A 19389-nucleotide genomic window follows, 5' to 3' on the forward strand; every position below is an offset into this window, starting at 1 on the left:
CAGTGCCCATAACTCTGAAACTACATGACATCTTAACCTTTATGAAATTTCTTCAAGACAGCATTTTAAAACACCCAAATCTTTCCTGACCTTTACATTTTAGTAGAGGGGGTTTGTTTTGTTATTTTTTTAAATTGATGTTCCTATATTTATTTTCTTTAGCTGTGGCATTTTTAAGCTGGTTCAAGAGGAACTTTGCTTTTCCCTTCCCATCCTTGTTGAGCCAAATCATTAATCATAAAGGGAAAGCACTCCAGACTCAAGCCTAACTTTATAATGTTTTTGTATTTGTGACATTTTATCTCTCTCAGCCAGTGGGAAGTTCTTATCCTTTTAATTTGTAATCTGTTAGGTTTCAGTTGGACTGTAGATGCTGACTTCCTTTGTGGCATCTCATCCTCATTCTCACCTGTTTTACCAGGCTGTGGCTTGGTGATTGTGTATCGGATGTACAGATGATTCAGGGACTCACCCAAGGGGATCAGTGATGGGTGCCCTGGATCATCAGGAAGCTGACCCCTTTTCATATGTGGGGAATCAAGATATCTTCAAGAGAAAGCTAACAGTTCAATTTGACAGCAATACACTGCCTAAATCTAGAATAAATCTGTTGAGTACTTCAGCAAAGCTGATAGTGCAAAGCTGACACAAGCGAGGAATCAGTCCTGGCATTTTTACACAAACTGCAAATATTTGTAAAGGAAAACTGGAAACTCAAAAGCATTACGGTTTTTTTTCTATGCCACTTGTTCTTGTTACTGTAAGTAGAAGCTCTGTATCCTGCAGCACACAGCACTCTCCTATAAGACCTCTCTTTTTGGATAGGGAAAACTTTCCACATTTGTATCTAGTCATTACCTAATACAATCTCATCAAATCTTTCATGATATCAGGCAATTACAACACTCAAGGCTCAGAGACTAAATACTCTCTAGTGGTCCTTTTGGATTTGTTTGTATAGTGTGGTTCTGTTGCAACTGAGAATACAGACACAGCTTTGTAGGCACAAAGATGAGTTCTGCTAAGCCTGTGTAAGTCCCTGCTCTTTAGCCCAAAAAAACTGAAGGTCAGTTCAAAGCTGCTTGTTGAGGGAAACTAATCCTGCAAACAGTACACTCACTGGCCATTATTTCCAAATCCAAACTATCTTATAGTCATGAAATGGAAAGTTTATGGGGAAAACAAATGCTGCATTTATTACTGTGATGCAACATTCATAAAATATATTTCATTGGGGGGGAGTTTACACAGGGGGTAATGAGATTTTTCCTTTATACATTATTTACAACTGCTTAATCCAGGTGCTGTAGGTTATTTTTTTATCCCTCAGTTTCACAGCTACAAAACACTTCAGTATTTCTAATTTATTTCTGCTTACAATACAGATGTTCTCAATTGTGTCTCTAACTACATTTCAACTGTTATGATCACTTTTATTTGTTTGTGTCACTGTACACTTAGAGGTTGAATGTGCAGTATACAATAGTCAGGTTCCAAAAAGGCTGTAAAAAGCCTCCGGTGATTTAGTCACCAACAAATTAAACTATGCCTAACAGTAATATCTTTATCATTAGAGGTTTTAATCTTCAGATGATTTCCTTGCTGTTTATATTGCTCTGTGCATGGGCTCTTATATCTTCATATAAAGGTTTCATCCTTTTAAACAGCATTTTTCAAGATGACCATTTGGAAACAACATTTGGAGGAACATTTGGATTGCATCCTCTAACTAAATTTCCAAGCTGTTGGTAACGGACTAAAGAAAATGTGGTCTGCACTGAATACTAAAGAGCTGCAAATGTAAGAGCCTTGAAGGTTATGTGTAAATATTGACTTTTTTATTTTATTTAGCATACAAAAATGAACTTGCAATGTTGCTTATCTGATCATACAGCAGTGACTGCATCTGCATCATCTGAGATGTATTCCTCACACTTCTGACTTTCATGGGTGTTCCAGAGTTTTCCCTCAGGATGTTATTGATGTCCCTGATTAGGGAACAGATATCTGGGGACTATGTGTCCATATAGGAACATGTCAACCAAGAGGCAACAAATGGAAGCAGAAAAAAAAATCCTTTCATCTTCAAAGGCCATGTTCTATGTGTCAATATGGGTCCCAATAAAACCATTAAGGTTCTTTCCTGAGATGTGTAATGGGACTTTAGGGCACTCAGCATCCAGCAAAACAAGGTCTTTGGTTCATCCTGGAAGAAGCACAGAAAAATAACTGTAACATTACATATACCCCAGCTGTTCTTTACATTTAGCCATACTGTCCTTTCCCTTTGAATGTGAATCTGTTGTCATTACTTTTTAACCAGAGGTTTCTGTGAAAAACTCAGGGTCTTTGTATTTACATGCTTTTTTTCTTAAAACACTGAAAAGGCACTGATGTGCTGATAACAAAGCTTGCAGTTTTTCAAGGCTGTTTTTTATACTAAATTAATTTATATGTTAAGTACTAAGATGGTCACCACACAATTTGTAATTCCAGGGCATGAAACATAAGGGCTCCACAATATCCCCCTTAAAATCTACTCACAAAACCATGAAATCTTGGCTGTTCACATGACAGATTTGGCTAACTGCTTCATTAATGGTACTACAGTCACCAAAAATCCACAGTAATGATTTGAGAACACATTCGTTCTCTCCCTGGACAGCCTAACCTGAACACCAACACTATCAGGAATTTTTTCTGAAGTATGTGGTTCTCCTTTTTAGTACTCCTAGTTCCTGCATGAAACCCTGACATGCTGTTTACTTCAGCTGGCTGCCTCTTGTGCTCCTCTGGGGGTGTCTTGAAGATTTTTTTTTTTTTTTTGTATTTCCACATGTGAGAGATGGATTTAATAAATTGCAGAATCATAAACTGCGTTAAGAGAGTGGGAGGAAGAACAGTAACTTCTTTGTGCTACATAGAGTCTATGTAATTTACATAAATATTGCCTATTTCTTTAGCAGATAGAGTAATTAAGAAATGACCAGCATGGCTTTTGTTTGGTCACCCTCCGTGTTCTTCTATAAACTGAATTTAATATATTCTTCCTTTCACTTATTTGCTAAAAACTTCTGACTCTCCCAGTCACCCGTTTTTATTGGTGATAGTGGTGAGCCTTACCAAGAGGTGCAGTACTTGCCTACAGAGCTACTTTGCACAAATCAGAGAGTTTGTCCCTGACCCACATGTCTTGAAGAAAGCCAGGCATCAAGGTAATGAGGCCAGCATGCATTTGGCAGGTCATGCACAGTATGGAGAATGCACGTTATCTGTCCTTTTAAATTCATTTTTCTCTGCCTTGCAATAGAATAAGTAGTCTCATTCTGTAGCAGTCAAACCTTCTGAGAAGGCTCCTTCTGTGCTTCCAGAGTAGTCCCATAGTGGCAGTGGGGCACTGTGGAAATAAAAGACAAGAGACATATGCCAAGGATGACGCGTGTTCTGGAAGGGATGAACCCGTGTCCCTCACCCCCAGATATGACCAAGGGTGATCCTGTGGTGGCTGGTAAGTAAATGTGTCTATCTATCCAGTTTGTGCCTTCTAGCTGGGCTCATGGAAAGGTTGCATTGCAGAACTGAGAGGGAAATGTCCCATGCCAGCCAGATGAGTGACAGGGCTAGAGTATTATTGAATGATCTGGGATTGTCTAACCTAAGCAAGTGTCTTAAAGAAGATAATGTGGCTTTTCAACTACATGAGAAACACTGCTCCAAAGAAAAGGGTATCAAGGAAATCCCTTCATATCTTCCTGAGGAAAGTAAGTGCCAACAGGCTTCAGTTATGGTAAGAAAGATGTCAGTTAATCTTTAGTAAATACTTGGTATTCCAGTAGGAATCTGGTGGCATACAGCAGTAGATCAGGAAGGCACAGGGTCCTTGTCACTGGACGTCTTTATGAATAGGCTAGACAGTATCTGAAAGTAATGACAAAGGTGTAACAGAGCCTTTATTGACCTTGTGTGCCTTGCCAACACAGAGTGGTCAACTGAAAGCCAGTGAGCACCTAGTGAGTAAAATCTAGCAAGAAACACATAGATTTAGGTCACTTTTGCCACTAGGACTTAGGATTAGGCAGGAGGCAGTGAATCCCTTGTGCATTTTGACAATGGGAATTTCCCTCAGCTTTGGAAGCAGATTTTTGTCAACTCAAAACACTTTTCCCTTGCCAAACCCATATACTACCTTCATCTTATCTAGAGAAAGCTTCAGCCAACTGGCTTTCATCCATGTCTTATCTCTGCCAGACACAAGGAAGCTGCAACATATGGCTTCAATGAAAAGGAGACGTAGAGCTTGGTGTCATCAGGATATTGATGACATTGTAGCCGATGCCATTTCACAATATCCTCAAGTGGTTTCATATGGGTTTTGAATAAGAACAGTAACAGCAGTGAACCCTCTGGTACTTTAAAATGTGAGTTCTGGGAGAGAAAAAACATTTATCCATGCTTTTGGGATCTTCTTGACAGAAATTGTCAGAACACTTCAAAGACTTTCTTCTCTCCTGTCAGCCATTTTGCCACAAAAGCAATGTGAAACAGCAACAGGAAGCAGACATAATGTCTGGACTTTGGTCTGACTCAGATGCAGTGGCAAAGCGCAGGAAGAATTAGCAATATTAAGTTAAAATAATGTATTACAGTATATGTATGTATGTATGTGGGTCTGATGAAGTCATGTATCCATACCACGACAGAAATTTCCTACCTTTGCTGCAAAATTGCTAATGTCACCAGTCTAAACCTGCAATATGACTATTAAGTGGAAGAATAAACTTTTTTGTAGTTTAGGAATTTGAGTCTCAAGAGCTATAAAATTAGAACATTCAGTACAGCTGATTGTCTGCAGAGGTCTCTCATTGAGACCCGCCTTAATAGATCACAAGACGGACAGGTATTTTCTTAGTTGGTTTAATCAACCAGTAAAAGTAACAGGTGAAGTGATGTGACCCTTGTGTGAAAAAGGGAAGTTAGATCCCACTGATGAAATGGGGGAAGAAGATATAGAATCTCACATCAGTATTAGCAGTTACTGTGTAGGCAGATGTGTCTTTTCCCCCGGGCTCACATCCATCTGGAGTTCCAACCTGCACTGTGCCAAACAAGATTAACTTAAATGCCCAGCCATTTTGTTTGGAGTGAATCACTGGTATCCATCTTTGGTTGGTACACAGATTTGCTAATAGCAATGGTATCCAGTCTTTGCTTCCTATTTAAAAAACATGTCTGTGTATTATTCATATGTCACATTCTCTGTCATCAGTGATGACAAAACTGCACTGAAATTACTATATATATATATATATATATATGCCTATCACATGCCTCAGCTATGATAATAGAAATAAAATAAATACTCCGGAATCTAGTTAGCTCAGCTTCCTCAACCATTTCAACATAACCACAGGGAGGGTGTCCTAGAGGCCGCAGACGCTCCACTGGAAGACTTTTCAAAATAAAGCCTTATTAGTAAGGCCATCTGACTTTTCTTCCTTCCCTACTGCGATATTTGGTGAATAAGACATAAACCATTCCAGTGAAATGTTCAGGCCTGAAAAATGGTGCATTTTGCACCAAAACCATGGAGGCTGACAGGTGCCTGGGCAGAGAAGGAGATAGATGAGTAAGGTGTTGAAGCTGGCCCACCATCATCCCTCTGTTTCTGTTACAGAGAGAAAGGGAGTTCTACGTACAGGAATTGATGTAGGGTAGATGTGAAGCAAAGGAGTGAAATCCATCTTGTTTTCTTCTAAGAGATGCCAGCTGAGCTGAAGTGATGCTGTGCAGTAGATTGAAATGAAAACATGCAGCTTGTGATAAGCTGACAGGAGCTGGACTGAGCATAAATAGCTTAGAAACATCAGTGGATAAAGGCAAAGCTTGTGCTTTTGTGTTTTGAAAGGACATATTTGCTATGCTTTGCTTTTTAGAATATAACACATTGTGTTAATACCAGCAACTGTATTTATAACACCTTATGCTTCCCATGTGTCAAATTTTCGTCCTTATATATGCATGTTCTCATTTTTTGAGCTATAGAACCATTATAATTATCGTTAGAACTTTGTGACCGAGGATATGAGACTTCCTCAGCATGACTAACTGTTTTCTCAAGACGTCCTGGCTGCAGTGGTGTAACTGTGCTGACATTTGCACAGATGGGCAGATGGTACCTGGGACATGTCTGGTTGCAGTGCAGACCTGAAGATCCTAGATGAAGAAGCCAAGCCACTGTGTTTTGGCCTGATTTATAAGAAAACTGCTTCTCAGCAAATGTAGCCTGTGTTATCCTTTCTGCTAATGGAAAAAATGGTGAGCCACAGCAAAACAAACCCACAGCTAAAACATATGTTTTGGCCAAGGGTCATAACCATTTATATCAGAAATCTCTGTGTGTTAGTTCTATACCAACTAAAACATTTAATGTCCTCAGGTAATACAGAAGAGGGCAAACATCCACAAGTCTGATTGACTATGGGAGGTTGTAAGATATATCACAATTGGTAAATTGTGTTTGAAAACCATGCAGGATGAGAACAAAATGGTGTAACTGGGAAATATTCTTCTAGAAGTGGAATCTGAATTTTGATTTCTCATTATGTGGAATAGTTTCCTCACTCTCAAGAGAAAGGTTTTGCATCAAAGAAGCCAGCAGATGTTTTTAGGTTCACAATCCTTCAGATAGAAGAAAAAGGAGAGTAGGCATGGCATGCTTTGGCATTCATGGGACAACAAACAGATTCAGTGAAATCTTGCAGTTTCCTAATTTCAATTCAATGAGAATAAATCACATCATTTTTTACAGATATCTGGCTAATGTCCACTAGCTACTGACAAGAATTTTCTGTCGTACTTTGTGATTGACAGCTAAGTAATTTTGGATGGATTTGAGCTGAGGGAGTTGTTGTGGTCTCGCCTCCTGCATCTTGGTGCCAAGTTTCTTTGCAGCTTTGCTACCAACTTCCTGCTATGAACTTTTGTGTTCAACACCCATTATTTCACTTGAACTTGTTTGGGAAAAACTCATCATTGTAACACCGTTTTAGGAGTGGCTTTTCATGGATACAGCTAATGGAATTTGTGCAGTAAAATGCTGCTACTGAAGTCCTCTGATAAACCACACAGACTAGAAAATTACTGATTTAGGGTATAAGTGGATAGGATGCCAAATGTTATCATGTGTTTGAAACTGGTTTATACATATACCACTCTATTTTTTTAAACAGTCCAGAGAATTACAGAAGCCTTCCACAAATATAGCTCTCTGCTGTAAGCACTGACATTATAACGAGTTTTTATATTTTTTTCTCTCCTCTGCACTCATGTAGTCCTGAAAGAGCTCCATGGACTTCAAAAGCCGAGGCAATATTGCAATTATATAGAATTAGAATGCATTTTCTTTAGCAAAGGGATTAAGTAATGTAAGAAAACCAATGAACCAAGGCCAGCTGTGGTGTAAAGAGTGATTTTACTTCTTGAGCCAAATTCTTAAATGGTGGAAATGAACCTGCTGTGTTCTAACAAACCCTTTTTTTATCTCCTTTATGTCAGTAGCATAGACCAAAGGGTTGGAGTGGCAGCAAAAAACCCCCTATTTAATATCTTATATGTGGCAAAACTCTTCTACTGCATCTGTTCTTTGTTGCTGCTTTTCTTGCTGCATGCCCATTTCTGCACCTAGTGACGTGGAAACTGAACATGGCCAAAGACTGACTATACTTACAACAAGATCGATATATAAAAGGGCATTTGAATTAGTCATCACTTTGCCTATAGATTTCAGAAGTTTAGATCCCCAGCTAGGGCAGATGTAAACTTCTTTGAAGTATAAAGGTAGCTCAGGCAGGTGGGTTCAACAAGTTTTGTGTAGTAACTGGGAGGAAAGCACTGAGATAAACAGTTATGTGCTGATTCTTGTGATTAGGCCAGAAAAGCTCTCTCAGTGTTGTTGTCCTGTGCTGCAGAGATATATCTTGTAATTAAGGACTGAGTGTTTAAGGCTTTGAACACACACTTCTGTAATGAGACATCTAACAGGTGGGATTGCTGTGCCTGCAACCAGGTTTCTGTGGCTTCCTGGGATCAGCAAATATCTGTATGATGCCTGGGGAGCAAATTCTCAGCTGCTGAAGCCCCACCATTGTAAGTTGGTGTTGTTCAGGACTGTGGAGGAGTCCTGGCTCATTCCCATTCTGGAAGCAATGACTAGGAGCTGCCCTGAACCTCACATTGTCACATGTCATTGCACTGTTGTGTGCCAAGGGGTGAAGTAAGCAACACAGAGGGCATCTGGAAAGAGAGAAGACAGGAGAAACTCAGTTTGGCAGATGCTGGAGCACAGCAGGCTTCCAGCAGTTTATTTTGAGTGTATTTGTTTGCTAAATAACCATGCTTTACTGCAGTGGAGTATCTTCAGCTTCATACTTTGCTGTCATTATTAAAGACCAAAGTGGACAGCAGTTATTTGAACATGGTGGTGTTCCTGACTAGAATTCACTGTTCATTAACCTTTCAGACACTGTGATTTCTGAAGGGTTGTTTTTTCCTATTTTTTCTAATTCTTGTCGTTCTCAAACATGCCTGTTTTAATAGCAAGAAGTTAAACTGCAGAAAGGTCATGTTATCTGGTTTGTGCATAGGCTGCCTCCATCACACTTGTGTGTAATCAAAGAAAATATAATTACAGCTCTGCAAATTTGAGGCAAAATCCTGCAGTTTAGTCTGCTCGTCTTCTGCTCACATAAATGGGTGAGTCCTTGGGTTTTGCTTGGCTAACAAGTACCATCCTGTATTAACAGAGAGGAAATCTTTTTTTAAGGATTTAGAGCAGCTGGCATATTAAATCCAGTAGACAAACTGAAACTTTGGTATCAGGCAGCAATGATTCTTCAGAAATGACTGGAGCTGTACCAGTCTTACATTTCAGGACTGAGATCAGAACCAGACTCAGCCTGCTGAAAAATAAAGCAGTTCTGTCATTTGCTGGTAATGAGGAATCACTTACCCAAATCATAAATCTATGTCCAGACTGAAGTTGTACACTATAAATATGTTACATGGACTCCATGGGGTGCTCTTCTAAACAAGCTCCACAGTGTTTACTAATAAGTCTCTTTTTTCTTCTTCATGCAGCTTGTCCTCTAAGGGTGATAGATGTTTCTGCACTAGCATTTTGATCCAATCCTATTAAAACCATTTTTAGTTCCAGGAAGACTTTTGATCTTTTTTTGTCATCCAAAACTATATACAAATATTCACAAATTCAGGGTCATGCTGTATGTAACCACATACCTGTATGTAACCACATACCTTTAAATCCAAATATTTGAGGTGGGGTTTATGGGAGGGAGTGGTTTGCAGCAGGGTTTCCTAAAACAGGGTATGAAGTGCTGAGGTAAAAAAGCAAATTATTAATTCTGCTTCTAACATTAGTACCTTTTTCCTTGTGAGAAGGGAGAGGATTAATAGAATAGTTTACCCAGGGAGAGAGGCACAGAGCAGAGTCATTTGCAAAGTTCTGGTTTACAGAATTTAAAAAAGTAAATGCACTTATTCCTAAGCTGTAGATTAAGGTGTATTGTTCAGCATCAGCTGGCTCCTAGTAATCCCTGACTTTGCAATGTTTACAGCATTCTCCACTCTGGTAATGCTGCCTCAGAAACCCCTCTGCCCTATGTGAAAGTTCTGTGCACTTCTTGCTTACCAAGGGACTTAATATAAGAGCACTCAGTGTTCTAATGTTAAATGCCAAAGGACCAATACCTTAAAGGTCTATGACTAAAAGCATCAGACTGACTACACAATTTCTTATTTACTATAGATGGTATATTTAGTAACTAATCATCCAACCTAATAATATAAAATAGTATTTGACAAAAAGGTCAAGTGTTTAATATTAGGGCTAGGAGAGTCATAAAAATCTATGAGGGGAATGCTCCATGGAACAGCCAGCCAGCTGCAGCTCCCGGCTCTGTCACTGTATCTCTCAGTTACTTCTTTCATTCTATAAAAATGTCACAGTCTCTTAAGCTCAAATGATTCCATACGTTTCCTGCTTCTGCAGGATGTAACTCTACAGTAGGCTCAGTCCCTGGTTGCCTGGCCAAACAGCTCTGTCTCTGAAACGTTCCCCTCTTTGAGTTTTCCAGAGCTCTTCAAGAAGTGTCATAGTTTATGGTGTAAACAAAAGTTCCCTGGATATTGTGGAGAACTCTGTATTTTATGGAAATCCTATTAGAATGAGGTGAAAGATACTTTTTAGATTAAATAATTGCTTTATAATACCTAGCAGACTTTATGTTCCAGGTTTGTTGGCCAAATGGACCTCAGCCAGAGGAGTGAGAGGGAGTGAACCAAACTGAGAGCTGGTGTAAATGGGCCCAACTTTCACATTCTTTTTGAACTTGACCAACACATGCAGGGACTAGAAGGAGCCACTGCTGCTGCTGATCTGTAGAGCAACCTGGGCATCAGCCATGTTTTAGAACCTCATTGTCACTGTAAAACATGAAAACAAAACACAGAAACACCAATTGAGACTAAATGCTGCACTCAGATCCAGACTGGAGGACACACGTACAAGATGTTATTGTTAATACTGTCCTTCCTTAGCTCCCATCTCTGATACTTTTCCCACACTGTTATTCATTACTTCCTTCATGACTGTTGCAAGTTTGGATTTTTTTATCATCTTCTATTGGCCTGCAGGGACCTCAGTTATTTTACTTCTGCCCATGGGATCCCACTTCAATTGCAGCTGATTGAATTAACATGTTTCCTTTCTGTATCTCCTGGCTGAGGAAAGTACAAGTGCTGTCATGGCCAGCAGAACAAACAGGTGACTCAGTTCCATCCTGTAACTCATTTCTGTGGCACTTTTGTAAACTCATGTGGAGTTAACAAATGTTAATGGCAGGTAGAGGGGTTTGGGGTTTTTTTCGGATCAGCAACTCTATACTATGGGGTGGCGGGTGATACTTGGAGAAAAAAAATGGACACACCTTTTAATTCTCATGAAAGCATATTCATGGGAAGCCTTCTTACAACAACAGAGTGAGAACAAGTTAAATATTTTGTTTCAAAGGGATTATCCCTACCCAGCAGGGAACAGCTGGCATAAAACGTTGATCCACCTCCCATTGCAAACAAGAGCCAAACTCCTGTTGATTTCATTGGTACAGAATCAAGCTCTTATTAAGTCCATGGCCAGCTTTGCACAACTTCTGTCTCTGTCTGCTTCTCTTACATATAGGCCTGACCCTCTCTGGCTGTAGAGAACCCAAGATGAGTTGTAGCTGTAGAGAAACTGAGAGCATTTTAAGATATAAATGAGTAAATTAGTATAACAGCTTTTTCCAAGTATGTTCAGTTGTGGAGTACATCACAAGCAGCCCCACTGACTTCAGTCTAGCCCATCTGTCTAGGTAGCCAAATGACAAGCAGCAAGTTGTATCCAGCATCTTGACTCACTAAAATGAGCAGCCACAAACTTCTTATTTCCTCTCCAGAGCATTCACATCAAGGCATAGATGTATGTAGAACTGTTTAGGGAACATACATTAATTACAAAAAGAACTGGACAGTTTTTATTATCCTATTCTCTGATATTGATAGGCTTCCTGTTACCCACATCCAGTCCTTTCATGGTTATATTCTTTGAATGTGTTTCTGCTGAGTGGCAGAGCAGGCTGAAACTGTTAGTGCCTAGGAATTGGGGAAAATGTAATAACAAGTGATTGGGTTGTTAAGAACCTCATTGTACGTGACAGTGAAAAAACTGGGCCTGTACTGTCATATGTCATCTAAAAGTTAGCACTATGAACAAGATGTTTTCATATCCTTTCTAATACTTTGAGATAGACCAAAATTTATCATAGCTACCTTCATTTTACTCAGTTAATAATGGATGATCAGTGAAACATTTTGGAATAAGAAAGCTAGATGATTCATGGAACCTCTGCTGTGAAAGGTTTTCAGTTTAAAATACAAAAAGAGAAAGTAAAGGTAGCTGTATCTTTTAAAAGACAAAAAAATATGTAGGAGAGATGAGAAGTTTAATTGAATAACATAGATTGTGAGATCATCATACAGGTTTGATTTTTTGATAATCAGATTGAGTTTCATTCATGTTCAACATTTGCATGAGTTCTCAGACAATGAAACTGTCTTTGCGGGCCTTTCTTTGACTTCATGGCCATTATGATTTTCAGGGATGAAAGTCATGCTTTGATGATAATGGTGTGATTGTATGGGTGCTGTATAAACTGCAGTTTTTAACTGCTGGGGAAGGTGCTGTGTAAAAAGCTGTGTTTCTTCTTCTTTATTAGAAGTGATCCAAGATATAAAGAGTCCAAAGTCTTGCTCAACTGTTCATGGATAAGAAGGTATCCAAAAATTTTGCCACAGCAAAATTACATAGCATCCCTGTTATGCACACACCTCTGATAAGTCTGCACTATGAATAAAGGGTCAAATTCTCTTCTGGAATAAAAATCACAATCTTTTTTTTGTGTTTGTTGAGCTTCCACTACCTTTTCCAGCAGAGACCTTGGTTACTATTAGAGAATTCATGTAAAGAGGCAGGTCTTTACTCTCCAAATTCTACCATCAATGTTTGGAGACTTCTTGTATCTTTGTACCACTGCACAGAAAGTAGTATAATATGATTAATGCATGATTTCATCATAAAACTTCAAATTCTGGAGCATGTGGGTGGGGAATTAAGTGTCCCATTTAGGTAGTCTGTAATAATAATTGTCATTCCTCTTGCATCTTATTCACAAGTGTGTAAGGATCCTGTTTCTGAAAGACTGGACATGCTGAACCACTGTTCTGGACTAGTACTTTAGTCCCTGTGCTTTTGTATTGTTAGAGCTACTTCTTTTGAACTTCATGGCTGGTTAAAAGTTTGAGGTACTCTAGGTTGTACTAATTATGAGGAGAAAGTGTTGTGAGAGTCACAAACTGCTTTTATGTAACTATGTATCTACAAAGAAAGGACAAAGAGTTTTTCTGACCCCTGGACAAGTCAAACAGCTATAAAAATGAAATAAGTTCATCCAACTGCCCATGAGACCTCTTTTATCCAGAGCCCACTGCTTATACTCACCCTTGGCCTCTCATAGAGATGCACTGGCTGTATGTCCTGCCACCTCTCTTCCTTTCTGCAGTGCCTCTGTGGCTTTTCTTCCCACCTGTTCTGGTGGCCTCTCAGTGTAATATTCAGGAACTGTGCTTCTCTCATAGTTCATGTCTCTGATCAGACTGGCCGTGTCTTTGCTGTGTGCAGCGACACGTGCCTGCACTTTGCTTGAAGACTGAGTATCTTCACCGAGGAGGGGAGTTGTTCCAACGCAACTGAAGGGCAATGACTACAACCAGCTCTGACAATGTTTCATCCATACATTTCTACATCTGGTTTATATCAAAATTATTCCCATAATTCCTGCCATCATGAAAAAGCAAGACTGAAAAGAAGAGGAATAATCATAGAGTGGTTTAAAATTGTATACTAGGAATAATTAAATTTTTAGTTAGAGACTTCTATCATTTCTCTATTTTCACTCACTATGAGGAGGACAGCATGTTCTCATCTCTGTAGAGTCACATAAATTACTTTATTAAAGTGCATGTTGCAGAGCTTAATCTGGACATTTTGAACCTCCTTGCTGTTTTCTCAAGGTATTTTTGAGATGAAGAAAAAAAAAAAAAGAGTCCTGTGCTTATTTCATCTTCTTATATTGTAGATATATTTTCCAGACATTTGCAAATAGAGTAAAGAACAAGAGTTCTTCAGCTATTTAAAGTCTTTGAAAGAAGAAAGGCAGTTTAGATTACCAGCAGCCTACAATGTGCATGGCACAAAAATGTCAGTTTTAATGGCAAAGTTCAGGATAAAACTGTGTCAGCTAATTTAATCATTTACCATGAAATACCAGTTATCTTAATCTTACATGCAGTCCTTAAGTCTGCTGCATATTTTTGTGTAATTGAATCCTGTCCCTGAAAGGGAGAAAGCAGGGAATTTGCTTTTTAGTGAAAAGTTAGGCTCTAAATGTTCCTGTTTATAAATTGTACTTGTGGCATTGTCAGATATTTTGATAGTGAGCAGCTAATATTTCTGATGAGTCTATTTTTTCTCTGTTTCCTATTTGTCTTCCATGCTACAGAAATCATATTAGTATTCAGTTTCTATGGAACTTAACCGAATTCTCTGGAAAAAAACTGCAGATATTGTTCCCAGAACTTAAGGCAAATAAATTAGTATCTAACCCAGATGACACATTTTATTCATGTGGTTTGCTTTCCGTCTAGATACCTGATGTATTACTTCATCAGCAAATTCAACAAGGCCAAGATGTCTTCATTTTCCTTCAGAGCAAGAGCTGTAAGAGCAGTGTGGTGGAAGTATTGGTCTTCTGTGGCCAGCCGGTGAGAGCCCATCAACAGCTGTGATGAGCAGAGCAGACACGGGAGACAGGAGGCAGCTGAAGCCAAAGAGGACCCACGCCTGGAGCTGTGTCTGTGTGATTGGAGCAGAGAGAGGCCAGGACCCAAGGAAATCCCAGCAGCAAGGGAAAAAAACAGATTGACTCTCAGTGACTCATTTAGCTCCTGGATTGGACAGATCTCTCCCCTGCTGGCAATTTGGCTGAGCATCAATGGACAGATACCAGGATGAATAGCTTAAAATAATTAGGGGTTGGGAATTTGCAAAACTGCTAGCTATCCAATTCTTTACTGTGCAATGCGAGGCAGAAAAAAGAAATTACATTTAGGTTATTAAATATTAAGTCAGTGGATTTACTTCCATTTGGTGCAGAACAGGAAACTGGCTAAAATTCAACATTTATATCATTGTGTTGATGGTCTGTTTATCACTGAGCAAGTAAGTGCTTTTTGGCAGGTCAAGCTCTTTGACACATGGGGCAAATGTGTGCTTAATTTCTCCCAAACAGAAGAATTAATATAATAATAATTAACACAGATGAGAACAGAATTAAAATCAAGTACAGTCAGGAGTTCAGTTTAATGCCAGGTGTCTCACATTTTAGATGTTCTGGGGCCACATTTTTCCTGTTGAAGGTAGCAAGTGCCTTTGGCACTTCTGGGACCTGAAGTGGGCCTTGGATGTAAAGAGACAGGATTCCCTGTAGTTTCTATTCAATGCACAAAACCAGAAGCAACAGGCTCATTTAGTATCAGTAAAGGTCAGTTAAAATTATAGAGACATCCTTTGGAGCAAATCCTCTGCCTTGTATTTGCATATTTATGAATTAGAGATTACGACAGGCTATTTCATTTATTAGAGCAGCACTGCTATAGTTAATAGTCTGTCAGTACTTCTATTATAAACCCCATTTTTCAGTGTTTAATATCTCAGCCATTTAAAATCACATCAGGAAACAAGTTGGTCTTAGGTTTCTGGCCAGGTGCAATTTTTTGTTATGGATTATTTTCAATAATGAAATACTGCTCATCATATATGCAGATGAGCCACAGCATTTCTGTTGGAGGAAAATAGCAGGGTGTGTAGATTGATTGTGGCTTTGTTTTTTTCTTTAGGAAAGAAGGGAAAAGAGGGATTTGACCAATCATGTCAACTGTGGCCTTATGTTCAAAGAACAGTTTTTCAAGTAACTGCTCTCAGAGGAAAGGCTGGTTCTCAGTGGTAAATCAGGTTGCTGTTTGCTTGCCAGTGCTGACCAAGGTAAACAGGTGAGGATGGCTGCCCTGTCCCTCTGATATTTCTTCTCTACCAGTCATGGGTAAAGCACCCCAGGCAAGAAAGCAGTGAACATAAAAGAGCCTTTAGAAGTAACAGGAGTCCCAATTACAAATTCAGAAATCTGGCCTCTTTTTAAGTGTCTGCCAGCAGCAAAGAAGTGCAGTACTGCCCTGACTTTATTGCTGATATTTGGGGTAGAGGGGTTGCTAAGGCTTAAGGGGCAGTTATGAAGCAACTTGCACGTGTCCCTAAACTGAACAATGTCATTTATTTCCGCAGTCTCACATCACTATCCTTCCAAACAGCCCCACTTTGCTTTTATAGAAGTGCTGGTTTACTAGAAAGTAACTGCCTGGCAAGGGCAAATGTTCAGACTAAAATACCGATTTTTAACATGCTAGCAAAAAGTTGCTCTTCAGAGTAGCTGAAAGAAACTGCTCTTGCACTATAACCTTTTGGCCTATGAAAAGAGAAACAGTCCGAACAGAAACTCCTGGGGAGTGGTTTGTTTTCAGTCTTGAAATCATTTGCTGCCTCAGTAACTGACAAGGTAGAAATCAAATTCATTACGAGAAAAAAAAAAATGAAGCTATGTGCAGAATATCTTTTGTTCTTTTGCTTCACAAACGCAGTTAGAGGTGGGAACATAGTCTATATTTTCCATCTTTCTCACCATAAAGGTCTATGTGCACAGCTGAGGGTTCCAGGGAAACTAGCAATGGCAGGCCAGAAACACTCTGAAACATCATACTTAATCCACTTGGAGCATTGCAGCTAATCAAACTGTGCCCTAGGCAAGACCCAGGGCTTGGCCTCTGTGCCACCTTCTGTAAATTTTGACTGAATTAAGATTAACAACAAGTTTAGAAGTTGCGTTACACAAACATTTTTTTAAGTACATGTAAGACAAGATTGCAACAAAAAGCCTCTGATCTTAAATCCCCAAATCCAAATGGTGAGCCAGACTTCTCATCCAGTCTCTCATCAACATCATGAGAACCAAGAGACCGGATCAAGACACTCCACTCAGGCTTATGGAAAATCTGTTCCAGATCCAAGTGGCAAGGACTACTCAGCAGCGCTTTCTTAAAACAACAGGTTTTGGGATATTTTGTGACTAATTGCTAACTAAAAGTCCATTTCCCAGACTCCTTCCAGAGTTGCCATTGTAAAGAACAATCTTCCTTCCCTAGGCACATCACAGTGCCTTTTCAGCCAAAAATTATCTCTGGTCATGATAAGTGGTCATAACTCAGGAGACAGACTACAGAAATTCTGTTTTGAATACAAAATTACTTCAACAGTTTTATAAAAAAGGTATAACCCAAAGTAAGGGGGAGAGGGGGTTTCTGCCAAACATGTATAAAATGTCTTACATTTTAAAATTATGTATGAAGTATTACATGCTATTTGCTGGAAACTCTGTCCAGGCTCAGTAAGCTATCTGGACAGCCTTGTTTACTAGATATATTTGTTATTCTTTGTCTTTAATTTGCAGTGACATAAATCTTGCACAACTGACTTGAGTGCATCTTTGAATGCTAAAAATACTAATTATTATGTAATTAGTCAACAGGATGTGTGTAATTGTGCAATACCAGCATTCCTGGGTGTGGTTAAGTTCATAGGTAGAATGCCAACAGTCATCTAGATGTAGTATTATACAATTACACAGCAACATACACCCTGGGTGGATACTGTAATTATATTTTACATTTAAACAATAGCTACATTAGAAAAATGGAACTTATTATTTTTAAAAATATCTTCCCACAGGCATGGATCATCGTAGGTGATGGTAATAATATTGCCCAAATAGAGTATCTTCCATGTCCCAAGGGACTCAGTCTTCTTCATAAACATACAAATAGGAGACAGAAACCAGGCATAAAGAGCCCTTCTTTCACTCATGGCATAAAACCACCCCAAAACAGACACCTGACAATTGCTGAGTCATGCACTGGAATAACTGAAGGCAGAGAACCACCAGGAAGCACTTTCTATCTCTTGAAGAATCACATGAGATTAACCAGAATGTGACTAGAACTGTTATATTTTTATGACTTACCAGACATCAGGACAATCCTTAAACCATGTTGGAAACAGATCCAAACAGTGAGTCAGATTCTTCTTTGAACTTACCCAGGAAGATCTAGGTTACAGCCATCAAATATCTTGAGCATTTGAGTTAATTCTGATCTCTGCTAAGATTTACTGTGAATGTGGTGTGAAAGTCTGCTGCACTCCCAGCCAAAACCTCCCTGCCTGGTCATCCCTCATTCTTCCTATGGTACATCTGCAGTGACTGACGGTATGCATGTCGCTGGGGCCAGCACTACAGAGATGGTAACTTATGCAGTACAAACAGAAAACATGGTACACCAGTATTTGCTCTCTTTTGATATGTTTTCAAGGAGGGAAATCCAGGAGAAGAATGGAAAGGTGAAAATTCCAACACCCAAAAAACCTAAACCAAAGAACCCTATGCTGTGACTCATCATTAATGTAAATGTCAGGGCCTAAAGCTCTGCTTTTTTCATGTGCCTGGGTGCAGAAGGGTGAGGTGCCCTCTGAGGATGATTTTATCTTTTACTTTTGAGTCTGAAGATCTTGAATGTGGTTTGGCAAGTTCATAAAAATACTGTGATGAAGTTGAGTTGCCATCTGGAAATGATACATACAGAGATGTAAGAAAGCTTGAGGAGAAAACTGCAGATGCTGGAAGAAGAATCAGCAGTGCACATGAATGAGGTTAAAAATTGCAGACAATTAGCTACAAGATGACTCCTACTAAATAAATCATCAAAGACTTGACTACCGCTTCCAGGTTTCTACTGTGATATCAGCTCATTGGAACAGTCAAAAAGATGTTAATTTGGCCAAAGTTTTAGAAATGTGCTATTCTTGTTTGAATTAACAAATCAACCAACAAGGCCAATCTATACTGTCTTGCCAAGGCTATAAAGCTTCTAGGGAAGCTATTATATTTAATGCTCAGGATCAAGGGCCCCATGATATGCAAAATAAGCCTCTTTGTGTTAAATGAAAGCTGCACAGGAAAGAAAACCTGAGATTGTCATGGAATTTCACATCTTGTTTCAGCATTCGGTAAAGTGCTTTGGATGTCCAATTTAATAGAGAAGCACTTTTTTTTTTTCTGTATGCCTCCACAGACCAGGCCTTGCTCTGTTCTCATTTAGTTTAATTCAAGACTCAAAATAAAAAGAAAATATTCCAATTGCTTCTGATAGGCATCCAGTCAATCTTGTGCCGTGGTTTTACGTAAATGTAAATTCAGTGCTAAGTTCCTCCCAGGAAAAAGAGAGGTAAGTGATAGGAGTCTGCACACTTCACTTTCCACCCCCCTGTTATTTGCTGCTGACACAACCTATCCTTTGGCTTGGCAAAAACTTCTTAATTTGTCTGGTCTATCTGCAGGGCTGACTGGTGTAAAAAAAATGCCCATCTCGACCTTCTTTATTGCTACATCGAGGCAGCTCACTACAGTTGTACTCTTTTCTACTGCTTGAGATTTACTTGTGTCCCTGGTGTGTTGTGATAAGCCTCTGAATGGCAGTGCTGTGAAGGTTTTGTTCTTCCCAAAGACTCTCCTGAGGTTCAGTGAAGGCAAGTAGGGTTTGCTTGGGTTTAAAGGTAAA

At 39.2% G+C, this 19389-nt stretch overlaps 1 protein-coding gene across 6 annotated transcripts in view; it reads left to right on the forward strand.

Annotated features, from left to right (window-relative positions):
• LOC135305114 (uncharacterized) overlaps positions 1 to 19389 on the forward strand; it is a 494456-nt gene that overhangs the window by 438412 nt on the left and 36655 nt on the right. The window contains exons 2-4 of one of the 6 annotated variants that reach the window (XR_010366397.1): positions 1668 to 1800; positions 3372 to 3508; positions 14317 to 15720. The exons of 4 other annotated variants lie outside the window; for them this stretch is intronic. The gene's annotated coding sequence lies outside the window, so the exon portion shown is untranslated. The remainder of the gene's footprint in view (positions 1 to 1667; positions 1801 to 3371; positions 3509 to 14316; positions 15721 to 19389) is intronic. One more of the 6 variants, XR_010366398.1, reaches the window with a different exon arrangement.

Source organism: Passer domesticus, chromosome 7, assembly GCF_036417665.1.
Source record: "Passer domesticus isolate bPasDom1 chromosome 7, bPasDom1.hap1, whole genome shotgun sequence".
Lineage (NCBI taxonomy): Eukaryota > Metazoa > Chordata > Aves > Passeriformes > Passeridae > Passer > Passer domesticus.